Source organism: Eurosta solidaginis, chromosome 2, assembly GCF_040869045.1.
Source record: "Eurosta solidaginis isolate ZX-2024a chromosome 2, ASM4086904v1, whole genome shotgun sequence".
Classification (NCBI taxonomy): Eukaryota; Metazoa; Arthropoda; class Insecta; order Diptera; family Tephritidae; genus Eurosta; species Eurosta solidaginis.
The window spans coordinates 18,290,118-18,316,765 of record NC_090320.1 but is presented as its reverse complement, the minus strand read 5'-3'; the positions used below and the strand labels follow the sequence as shown (position 1 = coordinate 18,316,765).

At 35.9% G+C, this 26,648-nt stretch overlaps 1 protein-coding gene across 1 annotated transcript in view; it reads right to left on the bottom strand.

Annotated features, from left to right (window-relative positions):
* Window positions 1-25,783, bottom strand: part of LOC137239357 (uncharacterized) — a 126,524-nt gene extending 100,741 nt beyond the window's left edge. Inside the window, exon 1 of the mRNA XM_067764564.1 lies at window positions 25,686-25,783. The gene's annotated coding sequence lies outside the window, so the exon portion shown is untranslated. The remainder of the gene's footprint in view (window positions 1-25,685) is intronic.
* Window positions 25,784-26,648: the final 865 nt, after the last annotated feature.

Sequence of the window (26,648 nt, the reverse complement as noted above, 5' to 3'; positions counted from 1 at the left end):
ATACTAATCGGTCTGAAGTCCGAAGGACCCGCAGCAAGCGGTTTCTCAGGGACAGGCACAACTATTGCTTTCTTACAAGCAGAAAGAAACCAACCACAGCAAAGGAATGCAGTGTTTCGTTGTATTTTATAATTTTCGGAAATAAACCAAGGACTAATCAATACGATTTTTGATACCAATTGCTTTTCTTTCTTTGCTGTTTTTACCAGGCTATTTGTGATTTATGTTTGCTTTGGGGCAGCGACCTCATCGCAATCAATGCAAATCAAGTGGCAACTACCCTTCCCTACAAACAGCCAAGCATATGTACTTGTTATAAAATTTTTAACTTTACGACGAGGTTGAGTTTTGCATCAAAAACTAAATTTTGTTGCTTTGCAAAGATAAATTTGAACTCGAAAACGTTTTGCTTGAAAACCGCAGTTGTAGGGTTGTTGTGGACAATGTCTTCGCCTTTCGTTGCCTGTTCTGGTGTCCCACAAGGAAGCATCCTAGGAGCACTTTTCTTCATATTGTTCATTAGTGACATTCGCTCTTGCGTCTCTGCAGTTAGGTTTCTACTATATGCGGATGATTTAAAAATCTATGCACTTATTCACAGTCAGCATGACTCTGAATTGATGCAATTAGATTTGGATAATTAAAGTACATGGTGTAATAGCAATCGGTTAACTCTTAACTTAAAAAAATGTTTTCATATAACTTTTTCAAAACGCGTTAATGTCATTGATACCTCATACCATTTATCTAACTCGCCCCTTACAAGGGTTAGTGAAACAAAAGATCTGGGAGTAACTTTTGACTCCAAATTTACTTTCGCAAACCATATTAACCGTTGCATCTCGAAATCGTATGCCATGCTTGCATTTCTTAGGCGTCATAGCTCGAAGTTCACTGACCCTTACACGCTAAAGCTTTTGTATACAGCGTTTGTGCGCTCTAATCTTGAGTATGCCTGTTTCATTTGGTCGCCGTATTATCAGTGCCACATTGCAAGAATTGAGCGGATCCAGAAAGCATTCGTATATTTTGCTTTGCGCAGCTTACGCTTCTCTGAACCCATTTCGACTTATGAAGCTAGATGCCTATTGATTAATTTAAAGTCACTGCAGAACAGGACACTAATTTTGCTGTCGTTTATTTTTGACGTTTTTCGCGGTGCGACCGACTGCCCAATACTCCTTGAGAGGATTTTCATAAACATTCCTGCCAGAGCGCTTAGGAACTCTGAATTCTTCAATGTTCGTCTTTTCAAAGCTCTTTATGGAATCAATGCTCCAATTACTAGAACCTTGATTGAGTTTAGTGGAATTTTAAATTATTTGGAAATAGATTTTTCTTGCTCAAAATAGCGCTTTTTAAGTACAATAAACCCCTTTTTATAAGTAAGCCATTTATTTATACTAGTAAGTGCCTACTGTTACCACATATTTCTACTTAGCCTGTAAGATTTTGTATTCTAATTGGCTTAATAAATAAATACTAAATACTAATATACATATATCCAATTAAGCAGATCATACATATATTTTTCCCTAACTCATATCCATGAAATTCCGCTTAATCGTAGTTTCGGAACATGCAGGGCGTATACGTGAAACTATTTTCATTATATTTAGTACAACAAAACTGCTATTCAACTTAAATATTTGTTTGTTGTTTGGAACTTTTTGTTTTTGTGCCGCAGGTATATTTATTTGCAAATGAATATTCAAGATTACATTTATACGTACATACATACATACCTGTCCGCCTTTGCACTCAATATTCAATCACAAATACACGGCCAAAAAATTTAGTTAATTTTTTTAAACTTAGCAAAATTTACTGCTGTTAGCTTAAAACTACTTATACTACTTTTAAAACCACTAAATAGTTTTCGGCAATTGTTAAGATATTATGGATTAAATTTTCTAGACACTTGAAAAATATAATTTTCCATGAAAAGTTTAAAATTAAAACCAAAAAGTTTTTCCCGTATCCCATTTTCAAACTTCTTTGGTCTTTATTTTAAACTGTTAGAGGATCAACCCAATTTTTAATATATTTGGATTTAAATTTTAGTCCAGAAGTTTGAAAAGTAGTTTAACCAATTAGTGGTTTGAAATTAAAACCTATAAGTCTTACATTCTTAGCTGCAAAGGTACTCATTTTTAATATTTTTGGGGCTAAAAGTCAGACCAATAAGTGGTTTAGAATTAAAAGTTCTATATATATTCCCGTTATTACCTAAAGTCCTTAAGTCTGATTTTTAAAATTTAAGTTTTTTTATACTACTATTAAAACCACTGAATAGTTTGAAGCAATTTTTAAGACACTCGAAAAATATAATTTTCGATGAAAATTTTAAATAAAAACCAAAATTTTTTACCGGGATCCCAGTCTTAAACTTATTTGGTTTTTTTATACTCAGTTGAGCAGAGCTCACAGGGTATATTAAGTTTGATTGCATAATGGTTGGTTGTACAGGTATAAAGGAATCGAGATAGATAATGACTTCCATATATCAAAATCATCACGATCGAAAAAAAATTTGATTGAGCCATGTCCGTCCGTCCGTTCGTCCGTTAACACGATAACTTGAGTAAATTTTGAGGTATCTTAATGAAATTTCGTATGTAGGTTCCTGAGCACTCATCTCAGATCGCTATTTAAAATGAACGATATCGGACTATAACCACGCCCACTTTTTCGATATCGAAAATTTCGAAAAACTGAAAAAGTGCAATAATTCATTACCGAAGACAGATAAAGCGATGAAATTTGGTAGGTGAGTTGAACTTATGACGCAGAATAGAAAATTAGTAAAATTTTGGACAATGGGCGTGGCACCGCCCACTTTTACAAGCAGGTAATTTAAAAGTTTTGCAAGCTGTAAATTGGCAGTCGTTGAAGATATCATCATGAAATTTCGCAGGAACGTTACCCCTATTACTATATGTACGCTTAATAAAAATTAGAAAAATCGGAGAAGGACCACGCCCACTTTCAAAAAAAAATTTTTTTTAAGTAAAATTTTAACAAAAAATTTAATATCTTTACAGTATATAAGTAAATTATGTCAACATTCAACTCCAGTAATGATATGGTGCAACAAAATACAAAAATAAAAGAAAATTTCAAAACGGGCGTGGCTCCGCCCTTTTTCATTTAATTTGTCTAGGATACTTCTAATGCCATAAGTCGAACAAACATTTACCAATCCTTTTGAAATTTGGTAGGGGCATAGATTTTATGACGCTAACTGTTTTCTGTGAAAATGGGCGAAATCGGTTGAAGCCACGCCCAGTTTTTATACACAGTCGTCCGTCTGTCCTTCCGCATGGCCGTAAACACGATAAATACAGCAAAAATTGACATATCTTTACTGAACTTAGTCACGTACTTATCTGAACGCTCTTTATCTTGGTATAAAAAATGAACGAAATCCGACTATGACCACGCCCACTTTTTCGATATCGAAAATTACGAAAAATTAAAAAAATGCCATAATTCTATACCAAATACGAAAAAAGGGATGAAACATGGTAACTGGATTGGTTTATTGACACAAAATATAACTTTGGGAAAAACTTTGTAAAATGGTTGTGACACCTACCATATTAAGTAGAAGAAAATGAAAAAGTTCTGCAGGGTGAAATAAAAAACCCTTGAAATCTTTGCAGGTATTACAAATATAAATAAATTAGCGGTATCCAACAGATGATGTTCTGGGTCACCCTGGTCCACATTTTGGTCGATATCTGGTAAACGCCTTCACATATACAACTACCACTACTCCCTTTTAAAACTCTCATTAATACCTTTAATTTGATACCAATATCGTACAAACACATTCTAGAGTCACCCCTGGTCCAGCTTTATGGCGATATCTCGAAAAGGCGTCCACATATAGAACGAAGGCCCACTCTCTTTTAAAAGTACTCATTAGCACCTTTCATTTGATACCCATATCGTACAAACAAAGTCTAGAGTCACCCCTGGTCCACCTTTATTGCGATACCTCGAAAAGGCGTCCACCTATAGAACTAAGGCCCACTCCCTTTTAAAATACTCATTAACACCTTTCGTTTGATACCCATATTGTACAAACGTATTCTAGAGTCACCTCTGGTCCACCTTTATGGCGATATCTCGAAAAGGCGACCACCTATACAACTACCACCACTCCCTTTTAAAACCCTCATTAATACCTTTAATTTGATACCCATATCGTATAAACAAATTCTAGGGTCACTCCTGGTCCACCTTTATGGCGATATCTCGAAACGGCGTCCACCTATGGAACTAAGGATCACTCCCTTTTAAAATACTCATTAGCACCTTTTTTTTATACCCATATTGTACAAACAAATTCTAGGGTCACCCCTGGTCAACCTTTATGGAAATATCTCGAAACGGCGTCCACCTATGGAAATAAGGATTACTCCCTTTTAAAATACTCATGAACACCTTTCATTTGATACCCATATCGTACAAACAAAGTCTAGAGTCAGCCCTGGTCCTCCTTTTAACGCGATATTTCGAAACGGCGTCCACCTATAGAACTAAGGCCCACTCCCTTTTAAAATACTCATTAACACCTTTCGTTTGATACCAATATTGTACAAACGCATTCTAGAGTCACCCCTGGTCCACCTTTATGGCGATATCTCGAAAAAGCGACCACCTATACAACTACCACCACTCCCTTTTAAAACCCTCATTAATTCCTTTAATTTGATACCCATATCGTACAAACAAAATCTAGGGTCACTCCTGGTCCACCTTTATGGCGATATCTCGAAACGGCGTCCACCTATGGAACTAAGGATCACTCCCTTTTAAAATACTCATTAGCACCTTTTTTTTTTGATACCCATATTGTACAAACAAATTCTAAGGTCACCCCTGGTCCACCTTTGTGGCGATATCTTGAAACGGCGTCCACCTATGGAACTAAGGGTTACTCCCTTTTAAAATACTCATTAACACCTTTCATTTTATACCCATATCGTACAAACAAATTCTAGAGTCAACCCTGATCCACCTTTATGGCGATATCCCTAAATGGCGTCCACCTGTAGAACTATGGCCCACTCCCTCATAAAATATACATAAATACCTTCCATTTGATACACATGTCATACAAACACATTCCAGGGTTTCCCTCGGTTCATTTTCCTACATGGTTATTTTCCCTTATGTTGTCACCAACTCAACTGAGTATGTAATGTTCGGTTACACCCGAACTTAACCTTCCTTACTTGTTTTATTATAACTTTTTAGAGGATCAAACCAATTTTTAATATATTTGGGTTTAAATTTTAGTCCAGAAGTTTGAAAAATAGTGAATCCCATGAGTGGTTGTGTTTTAAAATTTAAGTTTTTTTACCACTTTTAAAACCACTAAATAGTTTTAAGCAATTTTTAAGATATTATGAATTCAATTTTAATCCAGACACTTGAAAAATATAATTTTCCATGAAAAGTTTAAAATTAAAACCAAAAAGTTTTACTCGCATCGTGTTTTTAAATTTGTTTGGTCTATTTTATAAACAATTAGAAGATAAACCTAACTTTTGGTATATTTGCGTTTAAATTTTAGTCCAGAAATTTGAAAAATAGTGAATCCCATCAGTGGTTTGAAAGTAAAACCTACAATTCTTACATTCTAAACTGGCAGGGGAATCATTTTTAATATTTCTGGTGTTAAATTTGAGACCCGTGAGTGGTTTAAAATTAAAACTAAAAAGTTTCGTTAAGTCCTTAAGTCTGTGTTTTAGAATTTGGACAATTTTTAGTCTAACATTTTAACTACAATGTTTTAATACAGTTTTTGAAATTTTTAAATATAGCCGCGAAAGTTTAAAAAGCAAACAGATATGGTTTAGCTCAAGTTTTTCTTTGTTTCAATTAAGTTTTAAATCTAAACCGAAATGTTTTAATATTAATGTTTCTTGGTTTGAAAAACGGGAATTTTCTGGGTTCAAATTTATACCAAAATATTTCTAGTCAAAACCAATCATATGCGCTTGTTTCTTTTTTAACTTTGTAATATCTGGCTTTAAAACTAAAAAAAAAGTTTGGTCATATAGGTAGCCCAAAATTTTAAGATTTAAACCAAAATTTTCAACCGTATACATAAATATTTAGTTTTATTTTTATAAATTAAGTAAAACTTCAATAGCATGCCCACATTGATTTGACTTGTTGGCCTTCTCGTAAATAGTTGTTGATAACTGCAATGATTGCTGACAGGATTTGATTGCTTGTTTTAAGTTATTTTGCTATGTTGACTATAGAGATATACCTATGGAGTTAGAAATTTATGTACATACATACATACACACCTATGCATGTGTAAACATTCAAATTTATTTATTTATTTGTATTGCAGGTAAAACTGAAAACTCCACCTACGGCGACTTAGGTGCTTTGCAAAACTTTAGTTGTTTTCTCTAGTTGCCTAGAACTCAAAGCACTTTTGACTATTTTCAATAAAGACATACTTCATATCAAGCATATGTACATATGTGTGTATGTTTGTACAAATATGCTACATATGTTTGGTAATATAATATGAATGAATATTCTACATAGCAAATACCTACTTCAATGACAAGTGTTTTTATTAAATTATTTTGAAAACTAATATTTGCACACTTCAGCTAGTGTGATATCAATCATTCAAAATTTTTGTAGGACTTACTATATTGGAATAGTTCGTATAGATTCCTCAAATACATGAGTGTTTCAGTTTGTGCGCTCAATTAGTTTTCTCTTGACATAATTTGTCTTTCGTGCCTACATGCTCAAGGTGATATGAGCGCAATCCGACACCAGAGAGCAAGGTTGAGGGAATGGGCATAAACTAAAACACAGCACTAGAAGCGTAAAGGTAGCAGACCAAGGAAAAATTTTGGGAGGAGTGGTACATGTTACCATGCAACCACAATTATATTTATTATTAAAGTATTCTTTTGCACGGCCTCTAGTATCTCGAAATATTCTTAACCGAGTTGGATTAAATTTTATTTATTATTGTAGAATAAAGGCCTCAGTTTGTTTTTGATACAACAGTTGGAAAGATTCAATAAAAAAATTCAATTAAAAATACTTGGCGAAACTTACCTCCCTCCGAGATTAAGATCGATCTTCTCCTCGAATTTGCGTCGGCTGATAGGCTGAGCACGCTGAAACTGCACCACTTGGGTCGCCGTGGCAACCCTAACAGAACTTTAATTCCAACTTCCAACTATACTTATTGTTTTTTGTACCTTTCATAAAAATGAAATGGTATATTAACTTTATCACGAAACTCAAAATTGTAAGACCTTAAAAGAAATTAAGTATACCGAAATGATCAGGATGAAGAGCTGAGTTTATTTAGGCATATCCGTCTGTCTGTTTGTACGCAAACTAGTCCATCAATTTTTGAGATATCTTGATAAAATTTGGTGAGCGGGTATATTTAGGTGTCCATTTAGACAATTGTCGCAACCGGACGGATCGGACCAATATAGCATACATCCCCCATATCTTCCTCAATTTATCAGATTGAAGGTTCAAACTTCACCATATGCTTACATATATAGCATGTATTGTTGTCTGAAAATACCATAGACATCCTTTATATAAATGGATAAAAATCAGCGAAAAATGTTTCCTCATACTCGTAAATAAACATATACTTGCTGAACTTTAATTTTAGAATTTTGACATAGAAATTGTAAAAATGTTTATGAGAAATAAAAATATAAAGGTGAAATGCATTTAATGGACTATATATTGATAAATTAACTCTTTTTTTTACCAACCTTCCAATACAAGTAATGTCGTCCTTCCAATTTGTAGAAGAAACTAAAAAGAAGCACAACGCAAATTGGAAGCGAAATTTAGGCCTAAATTTCCTTGGAGGTAAAAAACGCCAAGTATTTTTGTTTTTAAATAGTGGCACCGCTTTCCGAGGGTTCTCTAAAAAGCTCGGTCAGTGCGACATCCAGCGAAACATACTGCCAAAGTAAAATCCTAATTTGGTAAAATATCCAATCTATAAAGGAAAACTTATCATATTCAAAACGCCCAATTCGTAACCATATTTTCACTTAATCATAGATAAATGTATATTGGCATTGCTTATTGGTGCCTTAACTTAAAAAAAGTAATAATTTCATAAAATATAAAGTACGAAAATTTTCAAAACCAAAAATACAATCCCCAAAATGTGGATAAATTTGGCAACACAAAAATTTATAAATTACGAATATGGCGGAAATCCAAAAAATAATTGGTAGGCTATGATATCGTTGTGACTAGGGCGTTATTCAATGGCTTCAATGGATCAGCTGTTTTACATGGAGTTTGCCAGGACCTTAAAGTAGTCATTCCGCAATTTTGTTTTCATCTCATGATCTATTCATACACGTGGGAATATTAAAGTTGTGAAGGAAATTTGGTTTCACAACTTAATTCATGTACATGCGTCACACTTTCATTGCATACAATAACAAATATTTATTTCTTCAAAATTATTACAATTTATTTCTACATGATATAAGCAAAAAATAGCATCACTTCGACTGCTGAGCGGAATTTCACCATATCTCAACTGCTTTTTCGGAACGCTCTATCTTAAAATGTTTCGAAATTAGGCTCACAGCCGAGTTAGGGTGATATTCCAATCAACAGTCAATTTATAATAACACAATTCAGTTACATATGGTCTGTTATAAAGTTTCGGATCCTTGGATATGTTACATCTACAAATGAAGCCGGAAGAAATCTGTTTTTAGAAATACCAATTACCACCGCACAAAGTCGTTCGCACAGAACGCCTCCTGCTCCAGAATCTCCAAAATACATATCTCCTACATTACGTCCAGCATACAAGTTCATTTCAAATACAGCACTTTGTACTGGTATATTCTTATATTCATTCCTACATTGTTGTATTTCCAGGAACTTAGTTTGGAGAACAGGAGAAAAATCTTCACTGTTTTCCGTCAACGGGCCCCATCCACTAACTTGCAGCCATAAGCCCGATCTTAATTCTCGATTGCAAAGTTCTATTATTTCTACTCCAGGATCATTCAGGTCAAAGGGTGTATCCACTTTAACCACCGCTATATCCATAAATCTTTTTTCTTCATCATATTCACTATCAACATTTACTTTCACCACACGGCGTCGTTGCCCTTTTTCTTTGTATATATTGGTTACTCCAGCTACAACGGCGATATTAATCTGAAGTTTATCTTTTACGCAGTGGGCAACTGTGACCACCGATGTCTCACTGACTAATGAACCAACACATTCATAGATGTTTGAAAGAAATATCGCTACTGTGTGTGGGGCGCTCTCTATATTTATATCTTGGCCGCCTATAATGCGAGATTGCGCATTCGTATAGCTTAAAATGCAACTAAGGAGGACAAACAGCTGCCCGAAATTATTTAGTAGTTACATTTTTGTTTAAAACTGCTTTTACCACGATTTAACTATAAAGTACACCGAGACTAATTTTGTGGGCGCTATTTATACTAAATTGAGTTGTTTAAATAAAATATAAAATTTCAAGAATATGAAATAAGCAAAGTACCTCTAAATTGTTATACTCAGCGTGCTTTGCACACAGAGTGTATTAATTTTGGTAACACAACGGGCATAAATGAATCGAGATAAATATAGACTTCTATATATCAAAATGCTGAGGTTGAAAAAAGGAATTGATTTAGTTATGTCCGTTCATCCGTCCGTCCATCTATCGGTGCACACGATAACTTGAGTAAATATTGAAATTCGGTATATGGGTTCCTTGGCGCTCATCTCCCATCGCTATTAAAAGTGAGGGAACTAGGCTGGTATCCACGCCCACTTTTTACATATAAAACATTTTGGAAAATACATAAAACCAGATTATTTAGTAAACAGTTCACCTTGAATGTTAAAATTTGAGCTGTGGACTCTTGAATATTTTTTGAAAATGGGTGTGGTAAAATCAATTTTCAACAATCAAGTTGTGATAAAATCAATTTTACAAATATTATTAATCATGAATCAAAAAGCATTAAACCTATCATAAGCAAACTAGACAGAGAGGTGTTGTATTTACTATAAAAGAAACATTTACGAAATCGGTGAAGGACCACGCCCATTTTAATATAAAAGATTTTTAAAAGGATCGTGGACGAATAAAATAAGCTATCTCTTTGCCAAAAAGAGCTTAATACCAATGGTGTTTCATTTTTTAAGTGAAATTATAACAAGACAAAAGAAAAAAATTTAACTTTTTTAAAGGGCGAGGCCACGTCCCTATTCCGAACAAGCATTACAAAAAAAAAAACAAAAAATACATCCCCCGTAACAAGTTTCGAAAAAGTTATTTATCTGAAATGAACCCTTAGACACCCTTACTTGTTTTTTGTTTGTTTTAATTAGCTGAACAAGCTCTTTAGTTATCTGAATTAGCTTATACAAATAACAAGTCAAATGTATTTATTGGTATTGTAGCGAAATGAAATGATGCATTTTGCTATACTTTTTAAAAACAAAATTTGTTTGCAATTGTTTGTTTATTTATATGTGGGCGAATCCCAAATAAGGTCCATCACACTTTATTTCTATCACTTGGGATTAAACGTCAAATATTTGTATGATGTGGAAATCAAATAGTTTCAGATGCCAAATAGGTCTGTTTACTAAAGTTTTTCTGGAAAATTCGGGTAAAATTATTTATTGGTGTCTAAAATTTGTCAAGTCCGTTACCTCTCTTCCATTAATTGATCCATATATTGGCCTTATAACTTTATTTCTGTTTAGCCAACGAACAAAACTTATATGTTGTCAGAAAGAGGGAATTTTGGGCTTTCAGCAGCGTATAAACTGTTAATCAATTCTTGGAGATGTTAGAGAAATTTTACAAAATATGATGAAAATTTAAATTGCTGTATCTGTTTGAATTTATATATACAATGGATTATGTGAGGAAAATCTAAAATCAGTACTTATTTCAACAAGATATGAGTTTTAAGTTTACTGTAGATTTTATTGGTGTATTCAACAATTTCTCGCATTTTACTTGTGAATCTTATCTGCCTAAAAAAATATAGAAATAGTTAAATGGGAATATATTATTCAAATTTCAATGGATTTATTATATTCGTGAGTTTTTGAACGCAAATTATATGTGGCAACTTTAAATTTTGATTTATTTTGGACTTTTGTTCGTTAGTAGCACAAGAACGTACTCTATTAAATGGCTTAAACATTTGTCGAAGAATAAACAGAGGGAAAGTTATATACCAGTATACGTCTCCAGCTCTGTGAAGTTCGCATCTACATGTGCTAGTAATTAAAAAACCATATATCATTCGTTTGTCCACCATTTGTCCATGTTTGTCCAGGAACAATTTTCGTTTGTCCACCTTTTGCTAAAAAGTTATTTAAAAAAAAATCGTGTGTAAAGTTGGCGCCTCCATTTGCGAGTAATTAAAAAAATCAAGTGCCATTCGTTTGTCCATCGTTTGTCCATAATTGTTCAGGAAAAATTTTCTTTTGTCCACCTTTTCTTAAAATGTTATAACAAGAATATTTTTTGTTTCGAAAAAACCTCAACATTTTTTTTTCGTTTTGACGGACATACGATTTAGCACAATAAAACGAAAAAATTGGGTTTTTTCGAAAAAAATATATTTTTTTATAACTTTTCAATAAAAGGTGGACAAACGGAATTCGTTCCTGAACAAAAGTGGACAAACGATAAACAAACGAATGGCAATTTGTTTTTTTAATTACTCGCAAATGGAGATGCCAACTTCACACACGATTTTTTGTTTTCGAAATAACTTTTTAACCAAAGGCGGAAAAACGAAAATTTTTCTTGGACAAGCATGGACAAATGATGGACAAACGACGGACATACGACTTAGCCCAATAAAGCAAAAAAAAAATTTTGGGGTTGTTCGAAAAAAAAATATTTTTGTTATAACTTTTTAACAAAAGGTGGACAAACGAAAATTTTCCTGGACAAACATAGACACACGGTGGACAAACGAATGAGATATTGTTTTCTTAATTACTCGCACATGTAGGTGCCAATTTCACAGAGCTTACGTCTCCGCTTATGAAAAGGTGGTTTTAGACCCTTAACCCCGACTTTGAGAGCGTATTTGAAATTCAAGGTATGCAGATTTTGTTTAAAGATATTTCAGATTTCCAAAATATACGAACGCGGAGTCTTTATTTCCCCTTCTGTTCTTCCCTTCGCTTCTTAAAGTTTTGCATACTTTCACAAGCATTAAACAATTACTTTTATTTCTTGCCGCGTCCGAACTTCGTCATATATGGTCATATAAATGTACTTAAATTTTTGAGGTAGCCACAATTGTTGCTTTAAATATTGTAATATCCACCCAGTCCGCTGCGCATGTTCTCTTTTATGGAGATTGACATGAGTGCGAAAGAAGTGTCCGTTACCATGGACTTGCCCATATGTATTTGCAAAGTGTGTTATTAAGTTGACATATGGACAATGAATGTATTTTTAATGAAAAGTACAAACTGTACACTTAACTAATTTTATTTGTGTTCAAGCTGGTAATTTTCCATCGAACACTGCTACAAAACCAGAGTTAGGAGCAATGCACAAAATTTTGAGCAACAATACTAAAAACTGAACTGACATAATCATGATCTTGCCTTAAATATTAATGGGACCGTAATTTGTTGTGGATTTAAACATCTGTTCATCTTTCACATTCAAAACTAGGCACTACCCACGGGCCTGTCCCCACGAAGAGGATGTTTTTTAAATGGTATCGCGCCCATCAATTTTACAAATATTATTGATCAAAAATCAAAAACCGTTAAACCTATCATAACAAAATTCGACAGAAGGGTCGCCTTTACTACAAAGAATGCTTCGAAAAAAATGAACGAAATCGGCGAAGGACCACGCCCATTTTTATATAAAAGTTTTTTAAAAGGGTCGTGGACGAATAAATTAAGCTATTACTTTTACAAAAAATAGCTTTATATCAATGGTGTTTCATTTTCCAAGTGAAATTATAAAAAGAAAAAGGAAGGAAGGCAAAGTTCGGGTGTAACCGAACATTACATACTCAGCTGGGAGCTTTGGAGACAAAATAAGGGAAAATCACCATGTAGGAAAATGAACCTAGGGTAACCCTGGAATGTGTTTGTATGACATGGGTATCAAATGGAAGGTATTAAAGAGGGAGTGGGCCATATTTCTTTTGGTGGACGCCATAAAGGTGGACCAGGGGTGACTCTAGAATGTGCTCTTATGATATAGGAATCAAATGAAAGGCGTTAATGAGGATTTTAAAAGGTAGTGGGCCTTAGTTCTATAGGTCGACACCTTTTCGAGATATCGCCATAAAGGTGGATCAGTGGTGACTCTAGAATGTGTTTGTACGATATGGGAATCAAATGAAAGGTGTTAATGAGTATTTTTAAAGGGAGTGGGCTCAGTTCTATAGGCGGACGCCCTTTCGAGATATCGCCATAAAGGTGGACCAGGGGTGACCCTAGAATGTGTTTGTACGATATGGGTATCAAATTAAAGGTACTGATGAGGGTTTCAAAAGGGAATGGCCCTTACTTTTATACGTGAAGACGTTTTCGAGATATCGACCAAAATGTGGACCAGGGTGACCCAGAACATCATCTGTCGGGTACCGATAATTTATTAATATATGTAATACCACGAATAGCATTCCTGCCATGATTCCAAAGGCTTTTGATTTCGCCCTGCAGAACTTTTTCATTTTCTTCTACTTAATATGGTAGGTGTCACACCCATTTTACAAAGTTTTTCCCAAAGTTATATTTTGCGTCAATAAACCAATCCAATTATCATGTTTCATCCCTTTTTTCGTATTTGGTATAGAATTATGGCATTTTTTCATTTTTCGTAATTTTCGATATCGAAAAAGTTGGCGTGGTCATAATCGGATTTCGGGCATTGTTTGTACCAAGATAAAGAGAGTTCAGATAAGTACGCGAACTAAGTTTAGTAAAGATATTTCGATTTTTGCCCAAGTTATCGTGTTAACGGCCAAGAGGAAGGACAGACGGTCGACTGTGGCGTGGCTTCAACCGACTTCGCCCATTTTCACAGAAAACAGTTATCGTCCTAGAATCTAAGACCTACCAAATTTCACAAGGATTGGTAGATTTTTGTTCGACTTATGGCATTAAAATTATCATAGACAAATTAAATGAAAAAGGGCGGAGCCAGACCCATTTTGAAATTTTCTTTTATTTTCGTATTTTGTTGCAGCATACCATTACTGGAGTTGAATGTTGAAATAATATACTTATATACTGAAAAGATATTAAATTTTTTGTTAAAATTTTACTTAAAAAAAATTTTTTTTTTAAGTGGGCGCTTTCTTCATCCGATTTTGCTAACTTTTATTTAACACATATATAGTAATAGTAGTAACGTTCCTGCCAAATTTGATCATGATATCTTCAACGACTGCCAAATTACAGCCTGCAAAACTTTTAGATTACCTTCTTTTAAAAGACGGCGGTGCCACGCCCATTGTCCTAAATTTTTTCTACTCATTTTCTGTTCTTCGTCATAAGGTAAACCCACCTACCAAGTTTCATCGCTTTATCCGTCTTTGGCAATGGATTATCGCATTTTGTCGGTTTTTCGAAATTTTCGATATCAAGTGGGCGTGGTTATAAGCAGCGATCTGAGATGAGTGCCCAGGAACCTACATACCAAATTTCATTAAGGTTTTGTCTCACGGACTTCCGACCCCGTATGCATTTTTTGAAGAGAATTCCAAGTTGTTGTTGTAGCGATAAGGTTACTCCCCGAAGGCTTTGGGGAGTGTTATCGATGTGATGGTCCTTTGCCGGTCCGGTAACATAGCACCGTTAAGGTGCTAGCCCGAACATCCGCGAACGATTTATATGTCCACATTAAAACTTCAGGCCATCCCTCGCTCCCCACCACCAAGTGCCATAAGGAGCTTGGGGTCGCCAGAGCCTCGTCTGTTAGTGAAACAGGATTCGCCGCGGATAGCTGAGATTAACAATTGGGTTTTGAGAAGCTTTATATTGCGCTGGCAACCTGAAGGGTTGCGCTACAGAACCCCTTGAATCTGGTATTTTAGTCGCCTCTTACGACAGGCATACCTTTCGCGGGTATATTCTGACCCCCTAACCCGCTGGGGATAGGCATGTCCGTCTGTCTGTTTGTATGCAAACTAGTCCCTACATTTTTGAGATATCTTGATAAAATTTAGTGAGCGGGTATATTAAGGTGTCCAATTAGACATTTGTCGGAACCGACCGGATCGATCCACTATAGCATATGTATGAGGGATACAACCCATTTTTCAGAAAGTAGTGTTTTGTCATATCTTCCTCAATTTATCAGATTGAAGCTTCAAACTTCACCATATGCTTTCGTATATTGCACATATTGTTGTCTAAAAAATGTATGAGATCGGTGGTATATATAGCATATATCCCACACAACCACTTCACAGTGGTGTGAAGGGCTTCGCTAGCGCGAATTTAATCAAAAATTGAAAAGTGGAATGTGAATTTTTTGGTAAACTCCACTAATAGTCAAGCTTACGCTGCAATATAAATCATAAAAATTTTTTGATTAAAGTGTCATTATATGAATAACAATCGCGCTCAAAAGTTGTGTTTCCGTAAAGTCACCAGGCGCGTAGTTTATATATAATCGTTCGTAATTACACGTGTTTTTCTTGTAAAACTGTATATTTTTGAAGTGTAATCCATGGAAAAATTATCACAGGGTAAGCTTTATAAGTTTTTATGGAATAACATAAATACTGCGTTTTGGAAAGGCTTACTTTATAAACGATCAAGTTTCCGAACATTTTTAAGGTTATTTTAAGGTTATAAAAAAACGTTTGCACGTGTTGCAAATGCCAAAAAAAAATAGCTTAACCTTTTAGCTTTACTTGTCAACAAAAAAAAGTATGTACTTCCATGTCCCCCTAATTTTGAGAATTTTTTTGTTCAGGGTGCCGTGGGGCAATTACCCGCATGGAACAGTTTGATGAATATCTAAAAGTTAAAAGTTTGAATAGAAAAGATTGCTTTATTGCTTCACAACGTTTTGTTTCTGCAAAATATGATATGCATTCAGTTAACTGTGAGAACATTTTAGAGAACTTTGTTAAAAATGTGCAAAAACGGTGGAAAGTGCACAATTAAGATCAGTTCGTTTTATCAAAAGCAATAAGGAATGGTTGGCATCTACTATTTCATTTTTTGCAGAAAATGAAGATTTTCGGCCCGGGCCTTCAAAGCGTGGCAGACCTTCCAAAAGTTTTGGTGAAAGTGGAACTAGGGCGAAACAAAGAAAGCAAGTGCACTCACCTCAAACTGTAACACTGAAGAGCTTTCTTTCGCTGTGCAGATGAGCCGACGAAAAAGAGGACAGCGAAATGCGGCCAAAATTGTTGAAAAAGTTATTGCTTCTAGTTCTCCGAAATTTCACAAAAAAATTTACAAGATGGCAAAAAGCTCCAAAAAGTTATCCAAACGTGCAGGTTCAAGTCCAGAAGCAGCTCTGTCGTTGATTATTAATACAAAATCCAGTAAACCGATATATCTATCTTACAGAAATGCTGTTAAAAGTTGCGATGCTGATGTGTATCCATCTTGGGGAAAAGTCCTAGCAGCGAAAGCTGAATGTTATGCAAAGCCTGGTGCAGTGACGGTAGAAGATACAGGAGTTGAAATAAGATTCAACAATCTTTTGCACTTAACAGCCAAACGACTATGTAAGCTCCAGGAAGAAACTCTTGAATCCTTTACTGGCTCTGGAATCACTCTAGTATGTAAGTGGGGTATAGACGGAAGTTCTGGACAAAGCAACTTTAGACAAATGACAAGCACACACAAAAACGATTCATATGGAAAAATCCAGTGCATTCATATACTCGCTTTTGCAGAGCCATTAAATTTGTTTTTGCCAAAGAAACACCGGAGTTGATAAAGAACATTAGCGAAAAGTTTCAGGCACAAATACACGCGCTGGACAGTTTTTTTTATAACGGAATTACTTTCAATTTCAAGCTAGTTTTAGCGATGGTAGACGGCAAGATTTGCAATACGTTAACTGACAAGAAATCTACGCAAAGCTGTTATGTATGTGGTGCAACCCCTAAAAATATGAACTATCTAGACATGATCGAGCAAATGCCGATCATTACAAATTTGGTTTATCAACTCTCCATTCATGGATCAGATTTTTCGAGTGTTGCTTGCACCTGGCCTATAGATTGGAAATAAAGCGTTGGCAGGCAAGAGGAGAAGGTAAATTAAAAATATAGGAAAGGAAGAAGATTATTCAGGATAAGCTTTGGGCCGAGCTAAGCATCTTAGTTGACGTACCGAAATCTGGATATGGCTCAACTAACACGGGCAATACTGCCCGAGTATTCTTTCGGAATTGGGAAAAATCGGCAGAAATTACTGGAGTTGACGAAGAGCTGATCTATAGGTTTTACATAACCTTGCAATATCTTGGTAATACCTTGTGGCCATGAAGTAGATATTGAAAGATTCAGCAAATATGCCATGGGCACTGCTAAAAATTTTGTTTCTAATTACCCATGGTTCTATATGCCTCCTACAATACATAAAGTGCTAGTTCACGGAGCTGAAATTATCAAATATGCAATTTTGCCAATCGGACAGCTAAGAGAAGAAGCACAAGAAGCAAAAAATAAAGACTTTAAATTTATTAGAGAGCACAGAACTAGGAAAGATTCTGCAACCCATACTAATGAAGATTTATTTAATTACTTTTTGTTATCTCCGATTCTATTATTTCGGGTATTTCGCTGTAAGATTCCGATGCAGAATAAAACTCTTATACAATTTTAAACATGTGTTTTCAATGTCCATATCACTTTCTTGAATTTCAATAAAAGTAAATAACTAATAATTTCTGTTACAGAAAAATGACTTTATTGATTACTGGGGTTCAATTAACGCCTTGCACGCATTTTTGACCTCCCTTTTTGTATTACAATTAATAGGTGGACTTCTTACTGGCCAAACTATCGGCGTCCAAAACAATATTTTCACTATATCAACAAAAAAAAAAATATTTTTTTTTGACCCACCTTTATTTACCATTTTTTTCCAGAAGTTTTTTATAAGCACAACTTAAATCTTATTCATTTTATGCAGAATGCTTTTCTACACAATAAATTAACTGGTATTCCTACAAAACTTCGACTATATTAAAGCTAGTGATTTAATTCGCGCTAGCGAAGCCCTTCACACCACTGTGCGCTTGTTCAGATAAGAAACTTTCACCAAATTCTTACGTATGTAGCATATATTGTTGTCTGCAAAAATCGTAGATATCGGTGGTATATATATATTATATACCCCATATAAGCTGTCATTTCTGCTCCCTTTTTGCCGGCTAGAAGCTTCAAATTTCGTCAAATAATTATATTTACGTCCTTCTTCTTCTATTTCTTACTGAACTGACTCACGCCATGCTCGCTTATAGCTTATCTAGTTTTTATGTACATAGCGATGTTCGGAACATACAAGCGTTTGTCGTTCGTTAAGTTTATTGTCCATTTTCTGCACTATCTTCGACTTATATTATCATTACCCAAAGAGCTGTCTGTCTTTTACAGAAGATGGGGCTGGAGAAAACTTCCGCTTCTTGTCTTAAGACCTGACTAACACTTTTCTGTTCTTCGCGTGGAAAACTAGTATGTTTCAGTTGTTCGTCAAACAACGAACTGTCCTAGTCAAAGCAAATAATTTACTGTGCTAATTTTCCAAGCGAACATGAACCGTGTTAGTCTTTCATGAAACTTGAAACGTGCTAGTCCTCCATGGCACCGACGATATATAGTACTTTTTTGTTGTAGTAAAAAGTTGGTTTTACTTATCAGTATACTGCTGTCCCGAGGGGCCGTCTGCCAGAGTCCTTTACATGCGAGGACCAAGCGAACCTATGTACAGAATTTTCTTGAAAAGGAGATATATCTAAGATTAGTGAAGGCTCGCTTTATGTCCTAGAATTACTTCTTCTAAAATTATATCATATAGCGCCGTCTCGGTTGAGAATCTTCTACGAATATGGACGTACATTATTTTTTATAATATTTTTAATATAAATGAAGAAAGGCTCATCGTGGTTCCATAGTTACTTCTGAAAAGAACTCCATCCTGGGAGGGGAGTTCTACTACTTTTGCAGATCTATCAGTCTATAATCCAAAAATCTGTCTTTAAGAGTATGACCAATAGTTTTCCCCTGATTTCGATTTAGCTTTTTGAACCTGCGCCAGCGGGTTATGTGGCTAGAAATATATCCGAGGTAGATATGCCTGTCGTAAGAGCCGACTTAAATACCAAATTGATTCAAGGGGTTGTCAGCGCAATATATAGCTTCTCTAACCCAATTGTCAACCTCACTTAACCGTGTCAAATTCTGTTTCATTAACAGCCGAGGCTCTGGCGACTTCGAACTCCTGATGGATCCACCCCCTAGAGGGCGATATGATATAGCAGGTTTCATGTGGTCATACCAAATTGTTCCCGAGATGGTCGGGCCAGTACCTTTATGTTGCTTGTTACCGGAACGTACCGGATCTGCATCCGGCAAAGGACCATCAACATCGATAACAATCCCCAAGGTCTTCGGGGAGTGTCCTTATCGCTACAACAACAAAAACAGGAATAACTGTGTGGCGCCGTGGTGTGGCTATAAGGTGCTCCGTCTACCACACCGAAAATCGGGGCTTCAAAACCCGAGTAAAGCAACATCAAACTTTAGATTTTTTTTTCAATAGGATACATAGCTTTGTTGTTGTTGTTGTAGCAGTGCTTCGCCCCATCCAATAGATGCGACCAAACACGCAACAAATTAAGTGGGGTTACACTGAAATGACAGCCCTTGGTCGGGAAAAATCCCGAGTCGCTCCGGTACATAGAACCAGCTGCCTTGGGAAGCGATAGATAGCTTTAGCTTTCCTTAGCGGGGTCGCCCTAGGCAGTGGTTTGGCAAACATGAAAAGCTTATCAGTGAAAACTCATCTGCCTTGTAACTCCAATCGAATTCGGCATAAAAACGTATAGCCTCCGTACCGCCAATTTGTGGAAAAAATAATAACGGCGCACCACGTAATTTGGACGCAGCCTAGATCACCTCGGAGGTGAATCACGCTAATCTTTTATTTTTCATAGCTGGGGCTATACTCATATGTTTGTCAGTTTCCATTCGAGCGGCTCAGATTACATAGTATGGCAGGGTTCCTATTTAACTTGAAAAGATTGAACCTTTAGCGGGGGATATTGTTTTTTGGGAAAGCTAATTGAATAAGCCATTCTGCAGCTTGCTAATTTTAGTATCAAGGGTGACTCTGTTGACTGTTGCAACTTAATATAAAGAAAGTCAAAAATGCTTATTAACTATTATAGCTTCGCCGGTTTGTCCTGTAAGCGGGAATACAGTCTGAAAACTTACGCCGATTTTCAAGGTTCTTAAAATTTAAGAACAGTTTTTCTGGATCAAGTTGTAGGACAATACCTTGACTCAAAAATGTGTTATACTCTTCAAAAGGTGACATTTCTATTATATCTTACGAGCCGGACCCAATCGCATCTTGCGCAACAAAATACAAAAGTCTCATATCTATCTATCTATCAATCAATCATATATCAATAAAAACTTACATACGCTTGCCCTGCCATCTGGCGAATGTTAGCAACTATCGGTAATGCAGTGTTAATTCTAATCAAATATTCACAATAGTGCCATAGTACAAATAGACGTTTTTTTAATTCAGGAAAGTCTTTAGTTGTGTAGAGGGTAATTTTCATACCCCTGGGTGGCTAGGGTCTCGAGATATAGGCCAAAACGTGGACGAGTGAATGCCTAGACAGTGTTTATACAATATGGATATCAAATGAAAGCTGTTGATGAGTGATTTAGTACAAAGTAATATATTATCCAGAGACGGACTGGGACTGGGATTAGGACTAGGACTGGGACTGAGACTCGGAGTGGGACAGGGACTGGAATAAAATACATATCACCCTCTGGGACAGGCAATAGGGGATGCAGAAGAATGAGAAGAAATTAAGAGAAGAGAAAAGAGAGAAGGAGATTGGGAAAGAGATAGAATGAGACGAAGATGGAGATAGATGAAGCGAAAAAGACGGAGGGAGGAGTGAATAAAAGGATTAGGGAAAAGTGAAGGGGGGGGGGGGGGGGGGCAGAGTCAGACGGAAAAGGCTTATTAAAATGAATGCAGATAGGCCAAATTTAGGGCAGGACAACATCTGCCGGGTCTTCTAGTAATATTTAAGATTCTCGTGTCACAGTGTTGGTGGCTTAACTCTTCGAAACGGCTCTAACGATTCTCATGAAATTTTGTAAACATATTGAGTAGGTCTGAAAATCGAGTATTATCTATTTTTCATGCCCCTAAATGGTAAGGGTGGTACACCACTTAATTTTTTATTTAAACACAATTGGGATGGCGACTGGGACTGGGAATGGGATGGCGACTGGGACTGGGACAGGGACGGCGACGGCGACTGGGATTGGGACACTGCAGAACAACGTCTACTGGGTATACTAGTATCAAAATCAAAATCTCAGAAGTAGCAGGACATCAATTCGACTCCCAATTTAAACGCGATTAAATATCAAACGAATACTGCATACTGCAATGTCCATAACCTTCAACCTCAATTAGAGCCAATATATCACGCTCTATTAGCTGAATTTGCTATTTGCCACCGGACATTCCAGTTTTGCGTTCACTCTACCAGTACGCTACAAAATCTCCAACAATCGAAAGCGCCAACAACAAATAAAGCTGGTGGCTTCATGCCGATGGCAGGCGTTGCAGGCTTAACAAACGATATCATACGACAGACAGTGACCACCACTCAGGCGACACATTATTAATATGATTTTGTAGCAATGGATTTTTTATGCAAAACATTTTTGAATTTCCATTATGCGATTTTTATCCACTTTGCTGTTGTTTTTTTTTTTTAGAAAATTCTATGTCACCAGCAAAGCGATGAATTATGCGCTGTGTGAACGAAAAACCTCTGACTGGACTTGGACGACTTAAAACCAAAATATGGCAAAATGTGTTCTATTGATAAATGTATTGATGGAGGGTGAATGTGAGAAAATATGTTGTATGAATTGAAAAGGCTTAAAAACGCTGCTGTAGCACTTTACAGTTCCAGTTGTTGCTGTCGAAATCTATTGCTGCCTTTTTGAGTAGTTGGTTGGGTCGCGAATGGTTTGAGTTGAGCTCGTACTTACCTCAAATGGTAGCATATGCAAGCTAACCGCATGCTAAAAGTGCAAGTGCAAATTTTTAAGTGATTGTGTATGCACATGTGTGTGTGTAGGCATTTTGTTGAATGGGCTTAAAACGGCGGAAGAGTGTGTAGAGTTAAATAAAAATTGAAAAGCACTTACCTTCATTGCCATACCAGCAGGTTACACGGCTAACTACCAGCTTGCGTATCTACAGCAGTTACTTATATAAATACATTAGGGCGGTTCGATTTAAAAATCGCCCATTGCTCTGTGAAAATCGTATTCTAGGGATCAAAATAAGAAACTTTGCCGAAGGAACCATACCTCTAAAATCATCATACATCAGAATTCGTTTTAGAGGTATGGTTCCTTCGGCAAAGTTTCTTATTTTGATCCCTAGAATATGATTTTCACAGAGCAAAGGGCGATTTTTTTTTGCCTTCCCACAAATCGACCCGGCCTAAAATACATATAACGAGGGCATTCTATAAAAAGTTGTTAAAATTCACAAACTTCTACACAAAACAAAGTCCTATTTGACATGCGTTGATTGCGATGAAAGCGTTTCTTCTGCTATCACTACCATCTGTACAGTATTGTTAGCTTATTTTTTAGAGTAAGATATTCTGCTGGTCATTGAGCAGACCGGAACGGTTGACATGCGGATTTGGTATGATTTTAGGATATTTATTTTGGTATATACACATAGATGTTTATCTTAGAGTTTTGGCTTAGTATTTGTAAGAGGTGACTCGGGCTTACATTCTTCGAAGCGCGACGGAGGGGTTGAAAAACTATGGGATTGATTTTGGACAACACTCCCCATGTATGAGGGGTATGATGCATTTCACAGTCAACCCTTAACCTTATGATTTTCTTTTATGTTAGTTAGCTCAAATAAACTAGGAGCAAACAAGCAAGAGAGATGGACGGGGTTGAATAAAAGTGTTCGAATGACAGGTGGGCTGGTTCACAATCCACGATCGTTGAAGTTCAAAAATGTTTGTATATAGCTTGAGAAATCTTTAACGAAAGCCAAGGTAAACGCATGAAGGCATCTTACTGATATAAACAGCCTGTCGTTTTACCTTAAATTGAGGTTTCGACTATTTCTTTACGAAGAAGCTGGTATGTTCATTTTCTGATTGGCCACTGAGCTTCCATTTTGTCAAGAGCACAATTTAATATATAATAGGCTCAAGGCAATACTTTTATCTAAACTAGCATACTCTGAATTTCAGCGAGTTATTTGGCATAGGGCAGAGCTTGTTAGCCCTCCTGTCCTTTAGCCTTGTTGATTGGGATGTGAAGTTATTCTCCTTAGAGTATTCGATGTGACATCGCGTTTTATGATTTCATCAATTGTTGTCAGTGCAAAGCAAGCAAATACCTCAGAAAACTACCCAAAGCAGGTTGAGCGGCTTAGAATACTCCCACCGTAGGCATGCCTGTCGTAAGCGACGTCTTAACTTCATATACCCAAAGCCTCGATGCGTAAAAAAGTCGTTCCCGAACCGTTAGGGCTACTATCGGAAGGTGCCAGTACCAGGGCATATCGGAAAACACTCTGACAAACTCTACTTAAAAATTTCTACTTTTAAAGTAATAACCGTATAGTAGTTTGAGTGTTAATTCGCTTTGGTTCTTGCCACTTCGCTGTATCCACAGTGGTAGCTCTAAGTCAAAGTAGGTAATTAAATTCCTATTTTTAAATTTTGTAATTTCCTTTTTTTATTCTTTTAATTTTCTGACCAATTTTTAATTATGTATATTTTTATTTTTGCATATTGTTAAATTAATCACGTAATTCTCCTATTTGAGGAGGCAGAGTTGCCAGATCCCGAGGCAACAATTAAGCTGGGTCCTATAAAACTGCTATCATTTGCCAAGAAAGCGCAGTTATTCTATAACATATGTCCTGGCACCTGATTGGGGTTCTTGCGCTTGGTCGTCAAACAAATTCTGGTAACACTATGCACACATTCAGTCTAGGTGAGGTCTTTATTAACCGGCCAGTTCAAACTAATCTCTCCTAGTTTCCCTTCAGCCTTGTCTGATCGAATAGCTTACTGACACGATCACTAGATTACTTTTATTTGAAAACGTTGTAATCTTCTTTCTCTTTCACTTTTGTCTCTCTTTCTCTTTTGACTTCCTCTCTCTATTGGTTTCCGCTCATTGTACTTCGCTTTCTCCTACTATCTTTTTCCTTTTACTGTCGCTCTCGTCTCGTCTAATCCTTCGTTTCTCACTTCTTCTCACCTACCCGCCTTCTTCTCCTTTTTTGTTCTAACTCTACTTTCTTTCCCCTTCCCTTTCCTCTCTCTTCTCTCCTTTTTATCTTTTTCCTCTCTTATTTCTACTCACATCTCATCTCCAGAATTTCTCTGTAGAATGTTATCTTAAAAGAAATAAAATGTTAAAAATGTTTGTAAATTGTCGAGCTCGAGGCCATACAATATTAAATAACAAACAAAGAAAACTGTTTATTAAGATGACTTCTAATTGAAGTCGAAATATCGATAAATAAAAAACGACAATATATAACATATACAAATAAACAGTTTTCTTTGTTTGTTATTTAATATTGTATGGCCTCGAGCTCGACAATTTACAAACATTTTTACAAACTAAAGGCCAAAAAACCAACAAAAAAAATTAATAAAATGTTAAACTAAAATCAAAACTACTTTTTCTTTTTCTCCTACACGTTTCGGTACAATTTCGTACCATCTTCAGGGAGTCTTAGTTTATGTTTTTCTTCTCATATTTTCTTATATATCACTCCATCCAATTTCTCTATAACAAGTTATCTTAAACAAAATGAAATGCTAGTTTAGTATGAAAAAAAAAAACTTTACCTTTTCCCCCTACACGTTTCGCTGCAATTTTTTTCCATCATCAGGGAGTCTTTATTCTTTTTACTCTCTTATTTATACTCATATCTCTCAAATCTCAGTATGACAAATTATCCTTAAAGTGATAAAATGGTAAACTGGTGTTACTTTGTGTAAATAATTTTCTAAATTAGCTCGTGTAATGACCTGAGAAGCACTAATCATTGTTGTTTATTTCAGAAATTAGTGAACTTTTACTTACGAGACAAGCTGTAACTCATCCTAGCTGTGACATTTGTTGTGGAATGTGCCTTAATCTCACATAGTGCTTATATATATGGGTACATCATTTTATGCCACATTTCGCAGCTTAGTTAGTGTTACAATACCATACCATCCTACTAAAAATTAAGTACTTAAACAAAACCACCAAAAATTGAGAGCTCTTGAATATACACATTACCAATAGTCTTTTAATTTTGGTTTTTTCGCTCATACTTTTTTTTTTTGCACTTACCTTCTAACATGCTGATACTAAAATGTCTACATTTTGGTGATGCGAGTCGCATATCTTCCAACCACTTTATAGACACCTTTCACAATACATCAGTTTTACAGCACAATCCATTTTAAATTCCTGCATATACAGCCACATATTTTTGAGACCCTTGAAAATTCTTAACCAACTACTGGCATCTGCCAATTGACGGCGGCGGCGTTGGCCATTTGTCAGCCTTTTTAGACCAACATTCACTACTGTCAGCGATACGAGGTCTCATCACCGTCACCGGTTGACATTGGTTTGCACATTTTTCTGGCTAAGTTGCATATTTTTTTAGCTGCTGCTACTGTCAAACACACAACTCCCAGTTGTGCAAACTTTAGTTTACAATGCTAGTTTGAATGTTTTTGAATGATTGCGCCTTTGGTTTGGTCGACCATCATTGGGACGGCGACTCGCAGTACAGCTGGCAGGTAAATAAGAGATATTTATGTGTTTAGTTGGGTCTATTTCATTGCCGTTTATTTTCGTTCGTGGTTGTTGTTGGTTCACGTCTCGCGCCATATACATAGACGTTGGGTGTTATAGTTTGAATGCTTTCATTAAATATTCGCTACATTCATTTCATTTCTATATTTTTTTTCGTCCTCCATAAACATTCTTGCACTTTGCTTGGCTTTATTTTTTTAAATACTTTTTCACTTTTTTCTTCTTACCTAAATTTTTCCTTTTGCCGTTTTCAGTTTTTATTGTGAAATTTTCAACTTTTTCCCCTTTTTATCTTTTTGCATTTTCTCTTCTCGCTTTGCTCTGCTGATGTTTTAGTTTATTGCTCACGCGACGATTTATAGCTTGACCGCAATGGCAGGCAACATTGCACTCGTTTGCCGACATCATCAGTTCCAAATCATTCAGTTACACACAATCTCATTTATGCATTCATTTCTCTTACATCCTTCACCTACACTAAGTGGTACA